Source organism: Arachis hypogaea, chromosome 2 (genome assembly GCF_003086295.3).
Source record: "Arachis hypogaea cultivar Tifrunner chromosome 2, arahy.Tifrunner.gnm2.J5K5, whole genome shotgun sequence".
Classification (NCBI taxonomy): domain Eukaryota; kingdom Viridiplantae; phylum Streptophyta; class Magnoliopsida; order Fabales; family Fabaceae; genus Arachis; species Arachis hypogaea.
This window is the reverse complement of record NC_092037.1, coordinates 48,566,803-48,587,937: the sequence shown is the minus strand read 5'-3', so window position 1 is coordinate 48,587,937 and position 21,135 is coordinate 48,566,803.

The window sequence follows — 21,135 nt, the reverse complement described above, 5'->3', positions numbered from 1 at the left end:
AAACATAATTATTAACTCGTCATATTAAAATTAATAAATAAGCATACATATGAATATTAAATAAAAAATATTAAAATAATTAAAACCATGACCTATTAATACACATACGAGATAATTTAAAAAATACAATAAGACACATAGTTTAAAATTTGGTAATTGTTCCGAGGGTTACCTGAAACGTGTAGCTTGGTCGTCTGGAGAGGCCCGAGGTGGGGGTTCAGGGACCCGAGCTTGATATGCAGAGTGGTTGGTGGTTGTACCTGCAATGACACTCCGATGCTTAAGTTAGCATGGGTCCAAGCAGATATGTGTAGAACGTGGAATGAATGTCATACCTGGGTGCTCCAGTGTATTTATAGTAGTTGGCCGTGATCTTCCCTGGATAAGATATTCTTATCTTATCTTATCTTTGGGAGTTTTATCTCTATCTTTGTGGAACCGCCTTTTCTAGGCCTTTTCGGCCTTTAGGTTTTGGGCTGCGTTCCTTTTGATGGGCCTTCCTTGCTTTATTGTCCGAGGTCCGACCTTTAGGCGTGAGCCTTAGGATGAGGTCGGACCTCTTATGAATTTGCCGAGTTGGAGGAGCCCGGTCAGGGTATGAACAGTGCCCCTGCCCGAGTTCGTCCTTTTTGGGAGGTCGAGCTCGGGCATAGTAGTTTTTCAAAATTCAAAAATGGCCGTTCCTGCATTTATTGCATTTTACCGTTTTTCCTCGATTTCCGTTCGGGCTCTGTGAAGGCTTTATTTATTTGCCCCTTTTCCTCTTTTTCTGCGTTTTTGTTTTTCTTTATCCTTTTCGAGCACTGCTTCTTCTTTCTCTTTGCTCTGCTTCCCCGAATCTCTCCGTGTGTCTTTCTGGGGTTTCCTCTGTGCCGTCGCTTCGTTCTCCTTGCTTCGGAGCTCGTCGTCTTCGTTTCTTTCTTCCAGGTTTGTTCCCATGTTTCTCTTTTCTTGTGCACATATGCTTCTGTTCTTTGTGTGGCTCTTGTTTGTTTCTTTTTCTTTATGCCCGGGTTGCCCCGAAAAGAGGCGCCGCCATTGCTTGTTGTTTGTATATGGGGGGGCTCTTTTTGTTCTCTGGTATTTTTTGTTCTGGGTTGTCGCATTTTCTTCGTGGGGTTTTTGTTTCTTGCTTTGCTGAATGGGTTTTTGCTGTCTTCTTTATGTGATTTTTGCTTGCTGTTGTATTCTTCTTTGTAGGTAAGAATTTTATGTCTCGAAAGGTTCTTCAAGCGATGTCGACTAAGATTCCATGTGGTCTTGGTTGGGTAGACCCTCTTCCTCTAAGAGTCCCTTCTGTGGTAGATTCTGAGTATTTAGCTAGGTTCCGTAGGCACTGTAGCATATGCGAAAATAGAGAGTCTGAGAGGGATTATGAACTAGTAGCCCCGGATTCCGAGGAGAGAGTGTGCTTCCCGCCCTTAGATAGTTCCGAGAAGCTCTTCTTTTATGCTTATGATTGTTTTTTCTCTAAGCTGAGTGTCCGACTTCCCTTTACCGATCTGGAGTCCGAGGTGTTATGGTCTTGTAATCTTGCCCCTACGCAGCTCCATCCAAATTCTTGGGCGTTTTTAAAGCTGTTTCAACTTTTGTGTCAGTTTTTGGGCGTCGCTCCCTCTATTTCTCTTTTTTCCTATTTGTTTGTGTTGACGAAGCCGGGGTCGGGTGGAGGGAAGGTATCTTGGGTTTCTTTTAGGGCTAACCAGGGAAGGAAGTTTTGTACCCTGTATGATGAGTCCTTTCATGATTTTAAGAACTTTTATTTCAAGGTCCGGGCTACTGGAGACGTCCGACCTTTCTTTCTAGATGAGAGTGGGGAGCCTTCTTTTCCTCTTTGTTGGCAGGAGAATGTAGTGTCTACTAAGTATACCCTTGAGAGTCTAGATGAGGTGGAGCAGGCTTTTGTGGGTGTGGTAAGCAGTTTATGGGGTCGGGCGCCTCACTTGGACACGAAGAAAATGTTGGGAGATCCAAGCCTTCTCCGTTCCGAGTTAGGTAGTTCCCGACCTCTCCGAGATTCATCTTTTTTAGTATTTTGGCTTTGCTTGTTTTGGTGGAATTTCTGTTGTGGTAATCCTTTTCTTTTATTTCTGCAGAGATGTCTTCTCAGGCGGATTCCATGAAGTACCTTCGTCGGACGAAGAAGTCTGTGGCTGCTCGAAATATCGAGGCTGGGGAGGCTTCTGCCCGATCTTCTCCGAAGAAGACTACTGTGGGTGTCACTACTCGGTCGAAGACTATTCCGACTCCCCAGTTCCGAGCTATAAATCAAGATCCTCCGACCTCTGGACCCGGTCACTTTTCCCCGCCTTCATCCTCGGGTCCTCCTCCCAAGAAACAGAAGACCTCTCAAGAGCTTTGCGGGTTTTAATGACAAGGATTTTGATGCTTTTGGTTGGATTGAACAGCATATTCTCCCTCAGACCTTTATTTCTACTGATGATGTGTCTATGGAGCACCATTTTCAGTATATGGCGCGGAGTTGTGTCCGGATGGCTAGTCTTCATGCCGCTATTGCCCGGGAGTTCAAGAAATCCCCCATTGGTGCGACCAGCTCCCGACTTGAGAAGGCTCAGTCTGAATTCGAGAGGATTAGTGAACTGAAGGCTGCTAGGATTACTGAGCTGGAGGCATCTTTGGAGAAAGAGAAAGCTAAGGCTACCGCGGCTGTGGCGGCAGCGAATGCATCTGAGGAGATGGCGAAGGCGGCTACAGAGAATTATACTCGGACATATGCTGAGCTTGTGGAGACAAAGGAGAGATTGCAATCCGCTCAGGATGATTTTTACGAGCTAGAAGGTCATGTGGCTAAGGGTATGGATGCTATGTTTGAAAATTTGAAGGCTCAGGTCCGGGTTCTTGCTCCTGACCTGGATCTGAGCTTATTCAGTACGGATAACGTTGTTGTGGAGGGAAAGATTGTTCCTGCTCCCAACGAGGATGAGGTTCCGGTGTCCGACCCCAAAGTTCCGGTTGCGAACCCGACTTCACCTTTGGCCGGGGATGGATCTGGTGTGGAGGTTTTAAACCGAGATGACGGTGCCGTCGATGCTGTCCCGATTTCTATGTTTCCTCCGCAGCCTTCTGTTGATGTGGAGTCCGGAAAGGATCTTGATTCTTTGTAATCCTTTTATCTTTGGTTTTTTGCCCGGCCTGTGGGCTCCTTTGTTTTTGGATGGTTTCTGTGAATGCTTTGGACACCTTTTTGCTATTAGCTACTTGAAGTAACTTTTTAGCTTATTATGCGGTGTTTTGTTCGCGTTTTGACTTTTTGTTCCGCTTTTATGCTTTTTAGTTGTTTTTGGATAACAACCTTTTAGCTAGCGCTTTGAAACTTTTGTTTTTCCCTTTCCTTTGATTTCGTTTTTTCGCTTGTACTTTTTAGTTGTATAGCAACTTTTTAGTAAGCGTTTTTGAAATCTTTGTTTTCGCCGTTTTAAGGCTTCTTTCTTGGATCCGGGCTCTTTCTCGGACATCGGGTGGGGCGGTCGAGTACTTCCCTTTGTTGGGCCCGACCTTGTCGTTGGTCGGCCTTTTAAGTTATTTTTGTAATCTCTTTTTATTTGGCTTTTTGAGCCTTTTCAGAGTTGCTTTTATAACTTCTCACATTAATTTGAACCTCGTCGCTTTATCTTGCCGACCTTGTGTGGTCTCTTGGCAATGATTTTTTGCGTTTTGCCGAGCATAAATTAATGCGCCTTGGCGGGGTACTTTCCAGGATTTGTTTCATCATGAGGAAGAGGAAGGAGAAAGAAAAGAGAAAAATTCTATTAGTATTAAAAAAGAAAGAATATTTACAGAATGTTTACCCTTGGCTAGGTCGGGTGCCTTTCTTGACCGGGTGTCTCATTAAAAAACCTTTGCAGGAAAAAGAGTACACCTCGGGTTATATTTTTCTAGCTGTAGTATCGTCTTAGATTACAGGCGTGCCAGGCCCTGGGCAGCTCATTGCCTTCTAGGTCGGATACTTTGTAATAGCCTGTTCCTAAGACTTCTGTTACCTTGTAGGGTCCTTTCCAATTTGCAGCTAGCTTTCCTTCTCCCGACTTTTGTGTTCCGATGTCATTTCGGATTAGAATTAGGTCGTGAATGGAGAAGCTTCGCTTTATTACTTTCTGATTGTATCTGAGGGCCGTTCGCCGTTTTAAGGCTTCTTCTCGGATCCGGGCTCTTTCTCGGACCTCGGGGAGGAGGTCGAGTTCTTCCTTTTGTGCCTGCGGGTTGCCTTCTTCGTTGTAGAAGATGACTCTGGGTGACCCTTCATCTATTTCGATAGGAATCATTGCCTCCATCCCGTAAGCTAGTCGGAATGGCGATTCTCCCGTTGTAGAGTGTGGAGTTGTCCGATATGCCCATAGTACCTGGGGGAGCTCCTCGGCCCATGCCCCTTTGGCCTCTTGGAGTCTTCGTTTTAACCCGGCCAAGATGACTTTATTTGCGGCCTCTGCTTGTCCATTGGCTTGTGGGTGCTCGACTGAGGTGAATTGCTGTTTGATTTTTAGTTCGGCCACCAAGTTCTGAAAACTTGTGTCCGTGAACTGTGTTCCATTGTCTGTTGTGATGGAGTAGGGGACTCCGAATCTTGTGACAATGTTTTTGTATAGGAATTTGCGGCTTTTCTGAGCCGTAATGGTGGCTAAGGGTTCAGCTTCGATCCACTTTGTGAAGTAGTCGACCCCTACTATGAGGTATTTGACTTGCCCCGGTCCTTGGGGGAACGGGCCGAGTAGGTCAAGTCCCCATTTTGCGAAGGGCCATGGTGCGGTGATGCTGATAAGGTCTTCGGGTGGTGCCTTGTGGAAATTGGCGTGTTTTTGGCAGGGGGGCATATTTTCACAAATTCCGTTGCGTCTTTCTGCAAGGTTGGCCAGTAGAACCCGGCTCGGACTGCTTTTTTGGATAATGCCCGAGCTCCGAGATGGTTCCCACACATGCCTCCGTGGATTTCTTCGAGGACGTTCTTCGTTTCTGAGGTCGGGACGCACCTAAGGAGGGGGTTTGAGAAACCTCTTCTATATAATACGTCGTGAATTAGTGTATAATTCTGGGCGTCTTTCGTGAGTCTTTTAGCTCCCTTTCTTTCGGCGGGGAGAGTTCCCGACTTCAGGTAGTTGAGTATGGGGGTCATCCATCCTTGTTGTTGGTTGGATATATTTAGCGTTTCTTCCTCTCTTAGCACGGAGGGGGATTGTAAGGTTTCCTGGAGGAGACTTCTGTTGTTGCCTCCGGGCTTGGTGCTGGCGAGCTTTGAGAGGGCGTCCGCCCGGGCGTTTTGTTCCCGAGGTATGTGCTGAATCTGTATCTCTGAAAAGTGGCGTAGTTGTGCCTGTGTTTGGTCCAGGTATTTTTTCATGGTGGGGTCTTTGGCCTGGTAGCTTCCACTTACTTGTGATGTGACGACCTGGGAGTCGCTGAAGATTGTGATTTTCTGGACTCCGACCTCTTCGGCTAGCTTTAGACCTGCTAGTAGGGCCTCGTATTCGGCTTGGTTGTTCGAAGCCTGGAACTCGAATTTTAGGGATAGTTCTATCCGCGTTCCTTGGTCGCTTTCGAGTATAACCCCGGCTCCGCTTCCAGTTTTGTTTGAGGACCCGTCGACATACAGGTTCCATGAGAGTGGGGTTCCAGGGGTCTCAGTGTTTTCTGCGATGAAGTCGGCTAGATACTGAGATTTTATGGCAGTCCGGGTTTCATAGTGGAGGTCGAACTCGGACAGTTCCACCGCCCATTGCAGTATTCGTCCTGCCAGGTCTGTTTTTTGGAGGATGTGTCTCATGGGTTGGTTTGTCCGGACTTTGATGGTGTGGGCTTGAAAGTAGGGACGGAGCCTCCGAGCTGTGAACACTAGGGCGTAGGCGAATTTTTCTATCTTCTGATAATTTAATTCGGCCCCTTGTAGTGCCTTGCTTACAAAGTATATGGGGTGTTGTCCTTGGTCATTTTCTCGTATTAATGCTGAAGCGACTGCTCGATGTCCAACCGAGAGGTATAGTACGAGTTCTTCTTCCTTTAAAGGTCGGGTTAGGATTGGTGGCTGCCCGAGGAATTTCTTGAATTCTTGAAAGGCTTTTTCGCACTCCGGGGTCCATGAGAAGGGTTTCCCTTTCTTTAGGAGTGAGTAGAGAGGTAGTGATTTTATTGCTGATCCTGCCAAGAATCTTGATAGGGCGGCTAGCCTTCCATTCAGTTGTTGTATTTCTTTGACACACGTCGGGCTCTTCATATTGAGTATCGCTTGGCATTTGTCCGGGTTCGCTTCGATGCCCCTTTGGGTCAGCATGAAGCCTAAGAACTTTCCGGCTTCTGCGGCGAAGGTGCACTTTGTCGGGTTAAGTCTCATGTTGTGTTTTCTGAGGGTGCCGAAGACACTGGTGAGGTCGGTCAGCAAGTTTCTGTCTTCTTGTGTCTTTACCAGCATGTCGTCGACGTACACCTCCAGCTGTAGTCCGATGTGCTCTGAGAACACTTTGTTCATTAGCCTCTGGTAGGTTGCCCCTGCGTTCTTCAGCCCGAAGGGCATTACTACGTAGCAGTAGTTTGCCCTTGGGGTTATGAACGAGGTCTTTTCTTGGTCGGGTCCGTACATCGGGATTTGATTGTATCCCGAGTATGCGTCCATGAAGGAGAGATATCTATAGCCTGAGGCTGCGTCTACTAAGGCGTCGATGTTTGGTAGTGGATATGGGTCTTTGGGGCAGGCTTTGTTGAGATCCGTGTAATCGACGCACATCCTCCATTTTCCATTGGGCTTTTTCACCAGGACCACGTTTGCGAGCCATAGGGGGTATTTTACTTCCCTAATGAACCCTGCATCTAGCAGTGCTTGTACTTGTTCTTCTATTGCTTGCATGCGCTCGGGTCCGAGCTTTCGGCGTCTTTGTTGGATAGGTCGGGATCCCGGGTAAACTGATAGCTCATGGCACATCAGGTCGGGGCTTATGCCTGGCATGTCGGAGGCTTTCCAGGCGAAGAGGTCGGAATTCTCCTTTAAGAGGGTTATGAGTTTCTCTTTTAGGCCTGCTTCGAGGTTTGCTCCTATGTTTGTTATCTTTTCAGGTGTGTTCCCAATCTGGACTCTTTCGGTTTCTCCCTCTGGTTGTGGCCGAAGATCTTCTCGGGATTGAACTCGTCCGAGTTCTATTGTGTCGACCTCTTTCCCTTTTAGGCTCAGGCTTTCGTTGTAACATCACCGCGCTAGTTTTTGGTCGCCTTTTAGGGTAGCGATTCCTTTTGCGGTAGGGAACTTCATACAGAGGTGTGGGGTCGAGACTATAGCTGCCAGTCTGTTTAGGGTTGGTCGCCCAATGAGGGCATTGTATGCTGAAGTGACGTCGACTATAATGTAGTCGATGCTTAATGTTTTAGATTGCTCGCCTCTTCCAAAGGTAGTGTGTAGCGAGATGTATCCTAAGGGATGGATCGGGGTATCCCCTAGCCCAAATAGGTCGGTGGGATAGGCCTTTAGTTCTTTTTCCTCAAGTCCGAGCTTGTCGAAGGCCGTTTTGAACAGGATATCTGCTGAGCTTCCCTGGTCAATCAGGGTTCGATGTAAGTTGGCGTTTGCTAGGATAATGGTGATTACCATTGGATCGTCGTGCCCGGGTATTATCCCTTGAGCATCTTCTCGGGTAAATGAGATGGTAGGTAATTCGGGCAGGGGACTGTCTTCTCGGACGTGATAGACTTCTTTGAGGTGTCTTTTTCGCGAGGATCTGGATGTTCCTCCGCCTGCAAAACCTCCATTTATCATGTGAACGTGTCTTTCAGGGGTTCGCGGGGTTTGTTCGGCCCGATCTTCGTTATCTCCCCGCCTTCTCTTCCTGGTCTCTTCTCCTTTCTCTGCTATGTATCTGTCGAGTTTTCCTTTTCTGGCTAGCTTTTCTATAACATTTTTTAGGTCGTAGCAGTCGTTAGTAGAATGACCGTAGAGCTTGTGATATTCACAGTATTCGGACCGATCTCTCCCCGCCCTCTTGTGTTTTAGCGGTCGGGGCGGTGGGATCTTTTCGGTGTGGCATACTTCTCTGTAGATGTCTACCAGGGAGACTCGGAGGGGGGTGTAGTTGTGGTACTTCCGTGGCTTGTCCGAGTTGGGTTCTTCTTTCTTCTTCTGTTCCCGATCTCGATCTCGGAGTGGGTAGGTTGATTCCTTCCTAGAAGAGTCTCTTAGCTGGGAGGTTTCCTCCATGTTGATATATTTTTCTGCCCGCTCCTGCACCTCGTATAGGGAGGTCGGGTATCGTTTGGATAGGGATTGGCTAAACGGTCCCTCTTTTAGGCCGTTTGCTAGTCCCATGATGGCTGCTTCAGTGGGCAAGTGTTGTATGTCCAGGCAGGCTTTGTTGAATCGCTCCATGTATTCTCGGAGAGTTTCTTGGTTACCTTGTTTGATCCCGAGTAGACTGGGGGCATGTTTTGTCTTGTCCTTTTGAATAGAGAACCATGTTAGGAATTTTTTGGTTAGGTCTTCGAAGCTGGTGATTGATCTTGGTGGCAGGTTGTCGAACCACTTCATGGCTGACTTGGTGAGAGTGGTGGGGAAGGCTTTGCACCGAATCGCGTCGGAGGCGTCGACTAGGTACATTCTGCTTCTGAAGTTGCTGAGGTGGTGACTTGGGTCGGTGGTGCCGTCGTAGAGATCCATATTGGGTGGTTTGAAGTTTCGCGGTACCTTCTCCTTCATGATCTCTTGCGTGAAGGGATCATGGTTGCCTTCGGGGGTGGTGCCGCGTTCTGTCTGGTCTTTCAGGTTGGCCTCTATTTTCCGCAGTTTTTCTTCTAATTCTCTGCGCTTTCGAGTCTCCCTTCTCAGATCTTGTTCAGTTTCTTTCTGCTTCTTTATGTCCTCTTCGAGTTGTTTCAGTCGGTTTTGTTGTGCCCGGACTGCTTCTAGAATTTTCGAGCTCTTCTCTTTTTCGGAATTTTGTGGATCTTTGTTTGGGAGTGATGTCTTTGGGCGATTCTGTTTGTTTCCTCCTGGAGTGCGTGGTGATAGAGGGCTGTCCGGTCGTTCTCCGGTGTCAATTTCGTCCTCTTGTTCAGATGCAGCGCGGTCATTGTTGTGAGGGTCGTCCGCCATGGTAGAGGGATGACTTCCAGGTCCCCGGCAACGGCGCCAATGTTCCGAGGGTTACCTGAAACGTGTAGCTCGGTTCGTCTGGAGAGGCCCGAGGTGGGGGTTCAGGGACCCGAGCTTGATATGCAGAGTGGTTGGTGGTTGTACCTGCAATGACACTCCAATGCTTAAGTTAGCATGGGTCCAAGCAGATATGTGTAGAACGTGGAATGAATGTCATACCTGGGTGCTCCAGTGTATTTATAGTAGTTGGCCGTGATCTTCCCTGGATAAGATATTCTTATCTTATCTTATCTTTGGGAGTTTTATCTCTATCTTTGTGGAACCACCTTTTCTAGGCCTTTTCGGCCTTTAGGTTTTGGGCTGCGTTCCTTTTGATGGGCCTTCCTTGCTTTATTGTCCGAGGTCCGACCTTTAGGCGTGAGCCTTAGGACGAGGTCGGACCTCTTATGAATTTGCCGAGTTGGAGGAGCCCGGTCAGGGTATGAACAGTAATATTAATTATAAAAATTTATTAATTATAGACATCATATGTATGAAATTATGAATATTATGAGTACAAAATTATGGATGTTATTAATATGAAATTATCGATGTTATGCGTATGAATTTATGGATGTTATGAGTAAATTTTTCAATTGAATAAATTAATTTAAGAATTTGACATTTTTTCAAATTTAATGATGAAAAAATTTAAAAAAATCTGTGTTAATTTGATAGTTACTTATGCAATAACTAAAAAATAATGTGTATAGATGTAATATCTACTAAATATGAATTTAAATTTTAGATGTTAGTTGTAATTATGGATGTTATGTGTTCTTGTATAGATACCTGAAGGGAGAGCTCGGTCCCTGGAAGTCGACGCCGAGTTGTTATCTTCGGTGCCGACCTTTGAGTTTTGTGGTTGTCTGAGCTTTACTCTGAGGAGATGTCCAATTAAGCAGAGCGTGAGCAAGGAACAAAGGGGGGAGTGTATCTGCAAAGGCACTCCAAAACTTAAGTCAGTATTGAGAATTTAATGTGTCCTTAAAGGAAAAGATGTCATACCTCTTATAGGTGGAGTACTATTGGTCCGTTATACCTTTGTTGGTCGTCCAACTTAAAAGGCAGTTATTGGGTTCTTAATGATGATGTTTTGGTTGGGCGTTACCTTGTTGAAATTGTAACGTGTAACGGCCAAGTTGTTATGCAGATTGCCGAGTTATGATCATTGATTGCCGATTAATAACTGTAATGCCGAACTATAACCCCAACGTTCTGAATAATAACGTGAATAATGCCGAGTTATGAATGATAATGCCGAGTTTATGATGTTGGATTTGCAATGGCCGGATCATAGCCCCCAAGTTTGGCCTGGAAATTGTGTTTAATGAAGCAGGTTGAGCTTTTTAATGAACAGGTCGGTTAATTAAGTTGGTGTATAACTCAGCATTTGACGTGGTCTTGGAGCCCCCAATTCAAGATGCTTTGTTAAACAATTAATAAATTAATACTAATGAGAGAGAGAATAATGCGTGTACTTATTAATGACGTGCGTCTTCTCAATGCACATCATATCTCTTAGGGCAATTGAAGTGACTGTTTGGTGGTTTTGGGAAGCGGTTTTTTGGATTTTGGATTAACCTTTGGAGTTGAAAAGGTTTGGTAGTTTGACATAAGGTTATGTGAGCTTTATCAGAAGAAGTTTGAAGTAAATATAAGCAAGAGAGGTATTATCTTTTTCTAACATTTTTTACCTTTGCTTTCCTTCTCTGTTATCTTTTTTCTTATTCTTTCTCTTTTTGTTATTTGTTCGATATTTTTATGGATGACCAATTTGGTTCCATTTTCCTTTGTATAAGGTTGTTGGTTTGAGGCTTGCCAGTTTAGGGCGTAGCAGAGAAAAGAAACATCGTCAAGTGTCCGAGAAGAAGCCAGATGCAAAGTTGGAGGAACAGTTGAGCTTCAAGAATGTAAGGGTTACAAAACTGGAGAGTAAAGTAGCTGATCTTGAGAAAGAGCTAAAATTGATGAAGGAAAACTATGCAAAAGAGGTTGAAGATTTGAAGAAGAAAGAAGTCGAGCTTTCTTCTATGACTTCCCAGGTTGTAGAGATAACAGCGAGATTTGAAGGAAGTTGAGAAAAGTAAGGTAATAGAAATTTTAGACTCTTTTGTTGAGGGATTTGAAAGGGCTTCCTTGCAAGCAAAGTTTTTGGCTTCCGATTGTGATTTTTCTCAGATGGATTCGGGCAAAATTGTCAGAGATGGAGTTATGGTTGAAGATGACGGAGATGCCGAGAAAGAGGATGAAAAGAGTTGATCAGTGTGTATGTTTTGTGTGTTAAAACATGTATGTTGGTGATTTCTTTTGCTCCTGTAGTGAGCTTATGACTGTTTATGTTCTTAATTTTGGTACTGTTTATGTAAACAGTTTATTTGGCTTTTGGTTATTTGCACATGTTGATTTTGTAGAAAACATATATATTGTTATGATAGGTTAATTTTGCCTAGTTGTGATTGTGGCTTGGAGCCAATTTGTTTTTTAGGCAAAATTGTGTTAATGGTATAATGCCATTAATTTGATGGAGAAGTATCATTGAAAGGCTGAGTGGGCGGAGTTTATTGAGAGGCCAATTTAATAGGCATTGATAGTATGTTGTGTAACTGCATTCTGTTTAATGGTCGGCAGTAATTCTGAGTATTGCTCGACAATCTATTATTAAGTCCGAGTAATTTGTTTAAGATCGTGGATTTGTTTTGATTAAGATTAGTTACTTGATGGAATGATTATATCCGAGAGGTTGGATTCGATGTGAGATCGGTGATGAGAGAACTTTTGCATGGTCTAGAATTCAAAATAAATTCCCATTGCAAGTATAGCTTCTAAACCAACAAAAGTCCTTTCCTACACATGTTTTGGTTGTCACAAGTAACAAACCCCTTTTTAAAATTGATAACCGAGTATTAAACCTCGGGTCGTCTTCTCAAGGAATTGCAGGGAGGTATGTTCTTATTATTGGTTATGGGTTTGTAAATTGGGGTTTTGGAGTTTGGGCAATGGGCACAGGTATATTTAAATGACAAGTAAAATAAATTAACAATAATAAAATCTCTTGGCAAGGTATGAAAAATTGGAAGTCCTATTCTAGTTATCCTTATCAATTGTGATGAGAATTGAATTTTTCTCCCACTTTGTTAACCTCTAACTATGAAGGTAAGTTAAGTGGATGAATTAATTCGAATCCTCAAGTCCCAGTCTTTCCTTGGGAAAAGTTGGAGTTATTGTATCTCGAATTAATTCTTGAAGAATTCCAATTTTCAATCAACAATGAGTTTGATAACTCAAGAGTCACCAATTATTTAACCAAAGCCAAAAGGGAAAATATCTAAATTAAATCAAAAGCATTCATATAAATAAAACAATCATAAACTGAAATACCTCAAATAACATTAATTAAGAAAATCAATCCAAACATAAAGAGTTCATAAACTAAATTGGAAAAATATATAAAAGGAATATTGAACCTGTGATTGAAGAAGATGAAATCCTAATTCTAATCCTAATCCTAAGAGAGAGGAGAGAACCTCTCTCTCTCTCTCTCAAAACTACATCTAAAACTAAAATTATGAATTATGAGAGCATGTTGAGTCTCTGCAAGTTCCCTAACTTTAATCTGTGTTTCTGGGCCGAAAACTGGGTTAAAATGTGGCCCAGAATCTCTGCCAGCGACTTTTGTAATTCTGCAGATCGCGCTGATGCCAGGGTATTTTGGCCAGTTTCACTGACCTTTTATTTACTGCTTTTAGGTAATTTCATGCATTTTCTTAGGAAATAAGTTAGTTTTGGGCAAATATTCACTCAAACCTTGATTCAAGCATACATTGTGCATTTTACATTATTTCATGAGGATTTTGCATGATTTTAATGACAAAATTGTATATTGCATTACCCATGACGTGGACTAGAACTTTGATGCACTCTATTGCTTGATTTCAGGACCAAAAGAAGCAAGGAATGGGAGGTAACTTGCAAAGTTAAGGAGAAAAGTGATTGCCAAAAACACTCTCAAAAGCCATCAATGCCCACGTTAAAGAGTCACGTTAACTAAGTTAACGTGAACTCTAACGTGGAGAAGAGAAGTTGAGCCAACGTTAGTGACACTTAACATTGTCACTAACGTTGGCAATTGCTCACAAATGGCCACGTTAGAGCCACGTTAACCTAGTTAACGTGGCCTCTAACGTTAAAGGGGGAAGAGAAGCCAACGTTAGTGACACTCAACATTGTCACTAACGTTGGCCTAAGGTGCAAAGAGCCACGTTAACTCCCACGTTAACTTGGTTAACGTGGGAGCTAACGTAAGAGATGGAGAGTTGTCGACAACGTTAGTGACACTCAACATTGTCACTAACGTTGGAGCAACCACACAACCCCCAAGAGCCACGTTAACTTCCACGTTAACTTGGTTAACATGGAAGCTAACGATGAGGAATGAAGAATGAGCCAACGTTAGTGACACTCAACATTGTCACTAACGTTGGGATGGCTAAGAATGGCCACGTTAGAAGCCACGTTAACCTAGTTAACATGGACTCTAACGTGAGACCTAGGGGCACACTTGAACGTTAGTGACAATGTTGAGTGTCACTAACGTTCTCGAAGGTTGGCAAAAGCCACATTAGAAGCCACGTTAACCTAGTTAACGTGAGGTTTATCGTGAAGCAAGAAGAGCACACTTGAACGTTAGTGACAATGTTGAGTGTGACTAACGTTCTCGAAGGCTAGCAAGGCAAAGTTAAAAGCCACGTTAACCCAGTTAACGTGGGCTTTAACGTGAGGCAAAGGGGTGCATGGCAACGTTAGTGACAATGTTAAGTGTCAATAACGTTCTCGAACTTGTATTTTCATTAAATGTTAAACACCCCTAACGTCTTGAGCTAAAGTCTCTGCCCACTTCACACTTTCTCTCTGCAAGTAAGCCAAGCCCAATTGAAGAAAGGAACTGCTTCAAGCTCAAAGATCCAGAGGCCCAAGACTTGAAAAGCTAACTAGAAGCTGAGAAGAGTAGTATATATAGGAGTAGTTTTGAAATAGAGAGGAGCTTTTTGGGGAGGAGCTAGGAAAGAGAACTACTCTGTGTATTTACTTTCTTTGCACTTCTAGCTTTATTATGTATTCTCCATCTTTGATTTTGATTTCTAGAGCTATAAACAACTAAACCCCTTTCATTGGGTTAGGGAGCTCTGTTGTAATTTGATGGATCAATACTAATTTTCTTATTCTTCTTCTATCTTTCCTTTTGATTTTGCTTGAAAGCTTTCGATCTTCATCCAATTGGATAGTTATCTTGGAAAAGAAGCTATTCAAACATGGATCTCTTCGGATCCTTGAAAGAGGAATGAAGAGATTAGCTAGAAATGCTTTCTCATGCTGGACCAAATTGGGTGGGGATGGGTATGTGGCTATAACCCTCTAAGCACTTGATTTGGGAAATGCATGTGGTATAATCAGTGACCACACTTCATCTCTTCTCATGAGCAATTGACCAAGGAATTGGCTATTGATCAAGATTTGAGAGATTGAATTGCAAGAAATTGTGGTTCAATCACTTAAGATTGCCAAGGAGATCAATGAGTGCATTGATTGAGGAAGAGATGAAAATGAAATTGATCCAGAGAATGCAACATCTCCTAAGCCCAATGAACTCCCCATTTCTGATCTTACCCATTCTCTTTATTTTCTACAATTTACTTTTATGAGCAATTCCCCCATTCCCATTTACAATTCTGCTATTTACTTTCAGTCATTTACTTTCTCGCCATTTTAATTTCTGCAATTATCAACTATATTCATGGATTCGCTCAACTAGATCATTCCTCTAATTAAAGTTGCTTGATCAATCAATCCTTGTGGGATTCGACCTCACTCTATTGTGAGTTTTTACCTGACGACAAATTCGGTACACTTGCCAAATGGGAATTTGTTGAGAGACAAGTTTTACCCCGATCAAGTTTATGGCGCCGTTGCCGGGGATTGATTGTGCATCGACAATGATTACATTAGAGGATCACTAGATTGAGCATTTGTATTTTGTTTGATTTAATTTTCTGTTTGGTTAATTTGCTTTCCATCTTAGTTTAATTCTTACCCTCCCCTGTTTCTTAGTTTTTCTTTGCTATTTACAATTCAGTTCACTAACCCACTAACTGTTTGATATATTGCATCACTGACACTAACAAGTAATTCTAACAAGATACTTTCTGCATTGGTTTTCTTTGCTTGTACTCTGTGGGTTTGTATGACAGGGAGAAGAAGTGGAGCTTCAACTTCCTTTGATTCTGAACCTGAGAGAACCTTTTTAAGATTAAGAAGGGAGGCAAAAGAAAAACGTGTAGTGGGTGCTGAAGAAGAGGAGGAACACTGTGAAGAATACTTTGAAACAACCATGGAAGACCATCATGAGGAAGAGGTGCACAACTATGGTAGAGGAGGTAGAGCAAATCCTGGTGGGGAAGATAGAAGAGTCTTGGGCTCGTACATTAACCCAAACCCAGGGAACTACGGAAGTAGCATCCAAAAACCAACCATCCATGCCAACAACTTTGAATTAAAGCCACAGCTCATCACCCTCGTTCAGAACAATTGCTCGTTCGGAGGAGGTGTTCAAGAAGATCCCAACCAACACTTAAACATATTCCTGAGAATATGTGACACAGTGAAGTCCAATGGCGTTCAACCAGATGCCTATAGACTGTTGTTGTTCCCATTCTCTCTCAGAGACAAGGCAACCAAGTGGTTGGAGTCTTTTCCAAAGGAGAGCTTGACAACTTGGGATGATGTTATGAACAAATTCTTGGCAAGATTTTACCCCCCTCAACGAGTCAATCGGTTGAGAGCTGAGGTCCAAACTTTCAGGCAATAAGATGGTGAGACTCTATATGAAGCATGGGAGAGGTTTAAAGACCTAACAAGGAGATGTCCATCTGATATGTTCAATGAATGGGTGCAACTGTACATCTTCTATGAAGGACTATCATATGAATCTAAGAAGGTCGTAGACCATTCATCCGGAGTTTCTTTGAACAAGAAGAAGACCATTGAGGAAGCCATAGATGTCATTGAAACTGTAGCTGAGAATAAGTACTTCTATGCTTCCGAAAGAGGGAACACTAGATGAGTAATGGAGCTGAACAATGTAGATGCTCTGCTTGCTCAAAACAAGCTCATCACCAAGCAGCTAGCTGACCTCACCAAGAAGATGGAGAGAAGTCAAGTGGCAGCAATCACCACTTCAACTCAAGAGGAAGCAAGTGAAGAGGAAGAAGGCACTCAGGAGCAAGCCAACTACATTGGGAATTCACCTAGATACAACCATGATCCATACTCCAAGACCTACAACCCTGGATAGAGGAATCACCCAAACTTTGGGTGGGGGAATCAACAAGACCAAGGCCAAGATCAGAGACGTCACAACCCCAACAACAACACAGCTCCCCAACAATTCACACAGAGGACATACCAACAAAACCACAGTAATACATCTCACTCTTCTACCTCTACCCCCAACATACCATCATTTGATGACAGAATCTCTAAGATTGAAACCTTACTTGAAAGCATATGCAAAGACATTCAAGACAATAAGGTGTTCAAAGAGGAGGTGAGAGTCAGTATGAAGAATCGGGGGGAAGCAATCAAGAAGCTGGAATTCCAAGTGGGATATTTGTCTGAGAAGATGCCCAGACCCACTGATAGCTTCCCAAGTGACACAGAGAAGAATCCGAGAGGTGAAGCGAAGAAAGTAAGATGGGAAGACTGCAATATGGTCACTACAAATGACAAGGAGACTAAAGACAAGCCAAGCAAGCTGTCAGAACAACCTGAAAATACCTTAGTAGAGAAGGAGAAGAAAGACCAACAAGAACCAGAAATCTCACAACAGGAGCTGCTGAGGCTATATGCACCATTTCCTCAACTGCTAAAGGGTGCTGCGGGAAAGAGAATGTACTCAAGGTTCTTAGACTCGTTTGCATCTTTGAATGTGAACATACCATTCATCAAGGTCATTCAGCGAATGGCAGCATTCATCAAGTATATGAAGGAACTACTTCCCAGGAAGAGCTCACTCAAGGGGGGCCAGACTATAGTGATGAACAAGGATTGCAGCACCATCATTCAAACATAATTGCCTGCGAAAAGAAAAGACCCAGGGAGTTTTAATGTCCCTTGTGCTATAAGGGAAACAAATTTTGATAGAGCACTTTGCGATTTGGTAGCAAGCATCAACTTAATAACCCTATCCCTAGTAAAAAGGCTGCAGATCAATGAGATACTACCTACAGATGTAGTCATAAGGCTGGCTGACAAGACTCAAAAGCAAGCAGTAGGAGTGGTGGAAAACGTGTTGCTCAAAGTTAGAAAATACTTTCTCCCAACAGACTTTGTCATCCTGGACATGGAAGAGAGTCATCTGCACCCAATCATATTGGGGAGACCATTTCTAGCTACTGCTAGAGCACTCATAGATGTGGAGAAAGGGGAGCTAATATTAAGGATCCATGATGAACAACTGAGCTTCAGTATTTTCGAACTCTCACTGAAAAAAGATGAAGAGGACAAAGAACCGAGCAAAGGGCATCATGAGATACTAAAGGAAGAAGCAAGCACTGAAGCACAACCAGCTCAACCTGAGATTCACTGGGTTGATGGACAAGGACAGCAGCAAGTGCCACAGGCCAAGGAAAAATTGGAGGAACCTAAGCCACCAGAAATTTGTGAGGACATTAACAAAAGCTCATCAAAGAAGGAGGCCACCAGGAGTAAGAAAACAGCACCAGGGGCAAAGAAGAAGGTACCAAGGGGGTGGCGGAACAAGAAGATTCCTACGGAAGATTTCTCTCCAAGAGATAAAGTAATCTCAGCATACTTCACAGATATCCCCCCTTATCTGCCCACTGTACCATCTCAGCTACCTAAGTTCTTCACCATCAACAGAGTTCTCTCCTTGGAGCACGTAGAGATCATTGATACAACCAACGGATACAAGTCCACTACCAGAGGAGAAGACTTCAAGCATTACCAACCACCATAATAAGGGGGTAACGTCAAGCTAGTGACGCTAAAGAAGCGCTTCATGGGGGGCAACCCATGTTTTACATGCTTTCAGAGGTAGTGAATAAATCAATATTCATGAATTCCAACCAAAAATTGACAAACACGTGTGAAATTTTTATATACAGAATATAGTGAAGAACAAGTTTGGTGTTCAAAGCATTATTCTTAAAGCTTTGAACACAACTTTTCATCACAGTGCTCCAAACTAAGTTTGGTGTCACCCTAGGGTGCTACCAATGTGCATATGAAGATACACAGTTAGTTAGTTAGTTGGAATTCAAGAATAAACAAGTATTTTTTTTACTTTATTTTATTCTAGTCGTAAAGGGTGAAGCAATTTTGTTTCATTTTAATATCCATTCTTACTTTTCTTATTTTATCTTTATAGGGAAGGAAAGTGAGCATTGATGAGGATTGATTAGACAATTTAATGGGGAAGGCTCGGCCACTTCACGAAGAGAACCATATACTTGTCCCAACAAGGAAGGCATGGGAAATGTTGCCATGCAACAATGAAAGAAGGAGAATCTTGAAGACCGAACCAACATTCCCCATCAAGTGATGATCCTTGTCTTCCCTTTGTATGCATAACCCCAACCGTCCATCGAGCAAAAAGTTCATCAATCCACACCATCCATTCACTTACAAACTCCCTGTATAAGTAGCCCTTGATCCGTACCTATTCTTAACTTTCATCACACACTCTTCATAGATATCCATTTAGAAACTCAGCACTTCTTACCTCATTACAAACGTTCCCCCCCCTCCCCACTCTCTTCATTGCCATAAAACCCTAAACAACCACAAGTCTCCACAACCTTACCACCTTCACATAAGAATTATCATTCATGGCATCCTCAAGTGCCAAGAGAAGGAAGGGAAAGGAACCCATGGAGGAACACCCGTATGATGAGAAGAGGTTTAGAAGCTTGCATCATGCATTGGAATACGGGTGGATGGTTGGTAAGGAAATCATCTATGAGTTGGGATTTCAAGTTAGGAAGAGTGAGTGCCCGAAAATCTCAGAGAAGGTAGAAAGGAGAAGATGGGAGCTCCTCACTGACCCGGTCACTAAGGTGAATGCAAACCTCATAAGAGAATTTTATGCAAATGCAGTCCGGTATGATAAGAAAGATGAGTCGTATATAAGCTTTGTGAGAGGAAAGATGGTGGATTTTGGTCCCATGAGTGTAATGAGGGCATTGAAGCTACGGTCTATACCATTTGAAGAAGAAAGTTATCACTCAAGGATAGACAACAACCCCAATTATGACCAGATCCTGCGAGACCTTTGTGTACCCGGAGCTGACTGGGAAAGGGGCGCGGGAAATAAGCTAAAATTCATCAAGAGAACAGATCTCACTCCTGAAGCCAAAGGGTGGTTTGAGCTAGTGAGGAGGTCTATCCTCCCAGCTGCAAACAACTCGGAGGTGAATCTAGAAAGGGCAACAATGGTGCATTGCATACTCAAGGGAGGAGAAATCAAGGTTCATGAAATCATAGCTCAAGGCATTAGAAAGATGGCAGAGAAAGGTGACGCAAGAGGGACGTTAGGTTACCCCAGCACTATTTACAGACTATGCAAGAAAGCTGGGGTGGAGTTTGAGGATGAGGATCCTGTATGGATAAAGGGAAGCATTCCAATAACAGTTCGAAGGATGAATGTTGCAGCATCTCCCATACCTCAAAAGAAGCAAAGAAAGAGTACAGGCCCTCAAGGAGTGGAAGGACAAGCCCCAGAGGGGCAAGCACCACAGACCTTGGACATGCATCAACTTCAGGAAGCCCTTGATGGCTTGTCTAGATAGTACTTGGAAGGCCAAGGAGCACAGAAAGAGCTACAACTACAGATGATGAGGCAGCAAGAGGAAGCACTATCAAGATGGATAACTCAACAAGGAGAGTGGCAAAGGCAGATGATAGAACAGCAACAAAGTCAAGGGCAACAATGGGGAGAAACATTCAATAAGATGGAGCAAAGGCAAAATGAGCAACAAGAGTCCATCCAGAGGCTAATCAACATCCAAGCACATCAAGGGGCACACATACATGAGATGCATCGAAGGCAGATAGAACACACAGAACTACTGGACGAGCAAAGGGCATTTGCAGAAAGTGTTTACATGAGCGAGACAGGACATCACATAAACACTCAAGCCAGGCTCGGGTACCTAGTAGGACAGCTGCCTATATTACACCCAGGAATCGCAAGGTATAAAGAAGTGAGGGATGAATTAGCACGAGAAGAGAGACAAAGGGTGGAAGAGAGCCATGAATCAGTGAGGAAGGCACTTGCGGATTGGAAGCAAGCAAGATTGGCATGGCTGCAAGGAAGTGCAAGAGGACACAAGGAGGACCAGCAAGGAAAAGAGCAAGGACGGCCACAAAAGTAAAAGGTGGTGGAGTTCCTTCGTTACTCCATTTCTTTTTCTATGCTTTAAATAAGGAAGATCTTGTATGGAATAGAACATGCTTCCATGTTAGTTTGAACATTTTCAATTCTGCATCTTAATGCTCTTATTGCTTAGGTCCATGAACTCTGGTTTAAGTGTCACTGCTTCTTTCCCTTATTCACTTGTAAGCTTGTCTATTTGTATGAAGAAGAGAATGTCTATGTTTATAAAAGACCAGAAAGGAGTCCATAATGTGGAAGTGCATTCATGAATCTTTGGGGGTAGTCATAAGTTAGCTAAGTTGGTTCAACCACAAGGTTAGGATGACAACTATCTATCCTGAATGCTTTACTTTTGATATACCTATGAGACTAAGATAACAACAAGATCCTAATAAGAGAAAAAGGGAAAGAAGAAGGGAAGTGAAAAACAAAAGAAAAAGAGTAAGCAATAAGGCTAGGCACCAATGGTTTACCCTAAGACATGTGTCTGTGGTGCTCCTATGTGAGGGATCTACTTGGATGAATAAGCTCTTTGGGGTGCTTCATCACCTGGTAACTTGGGTTA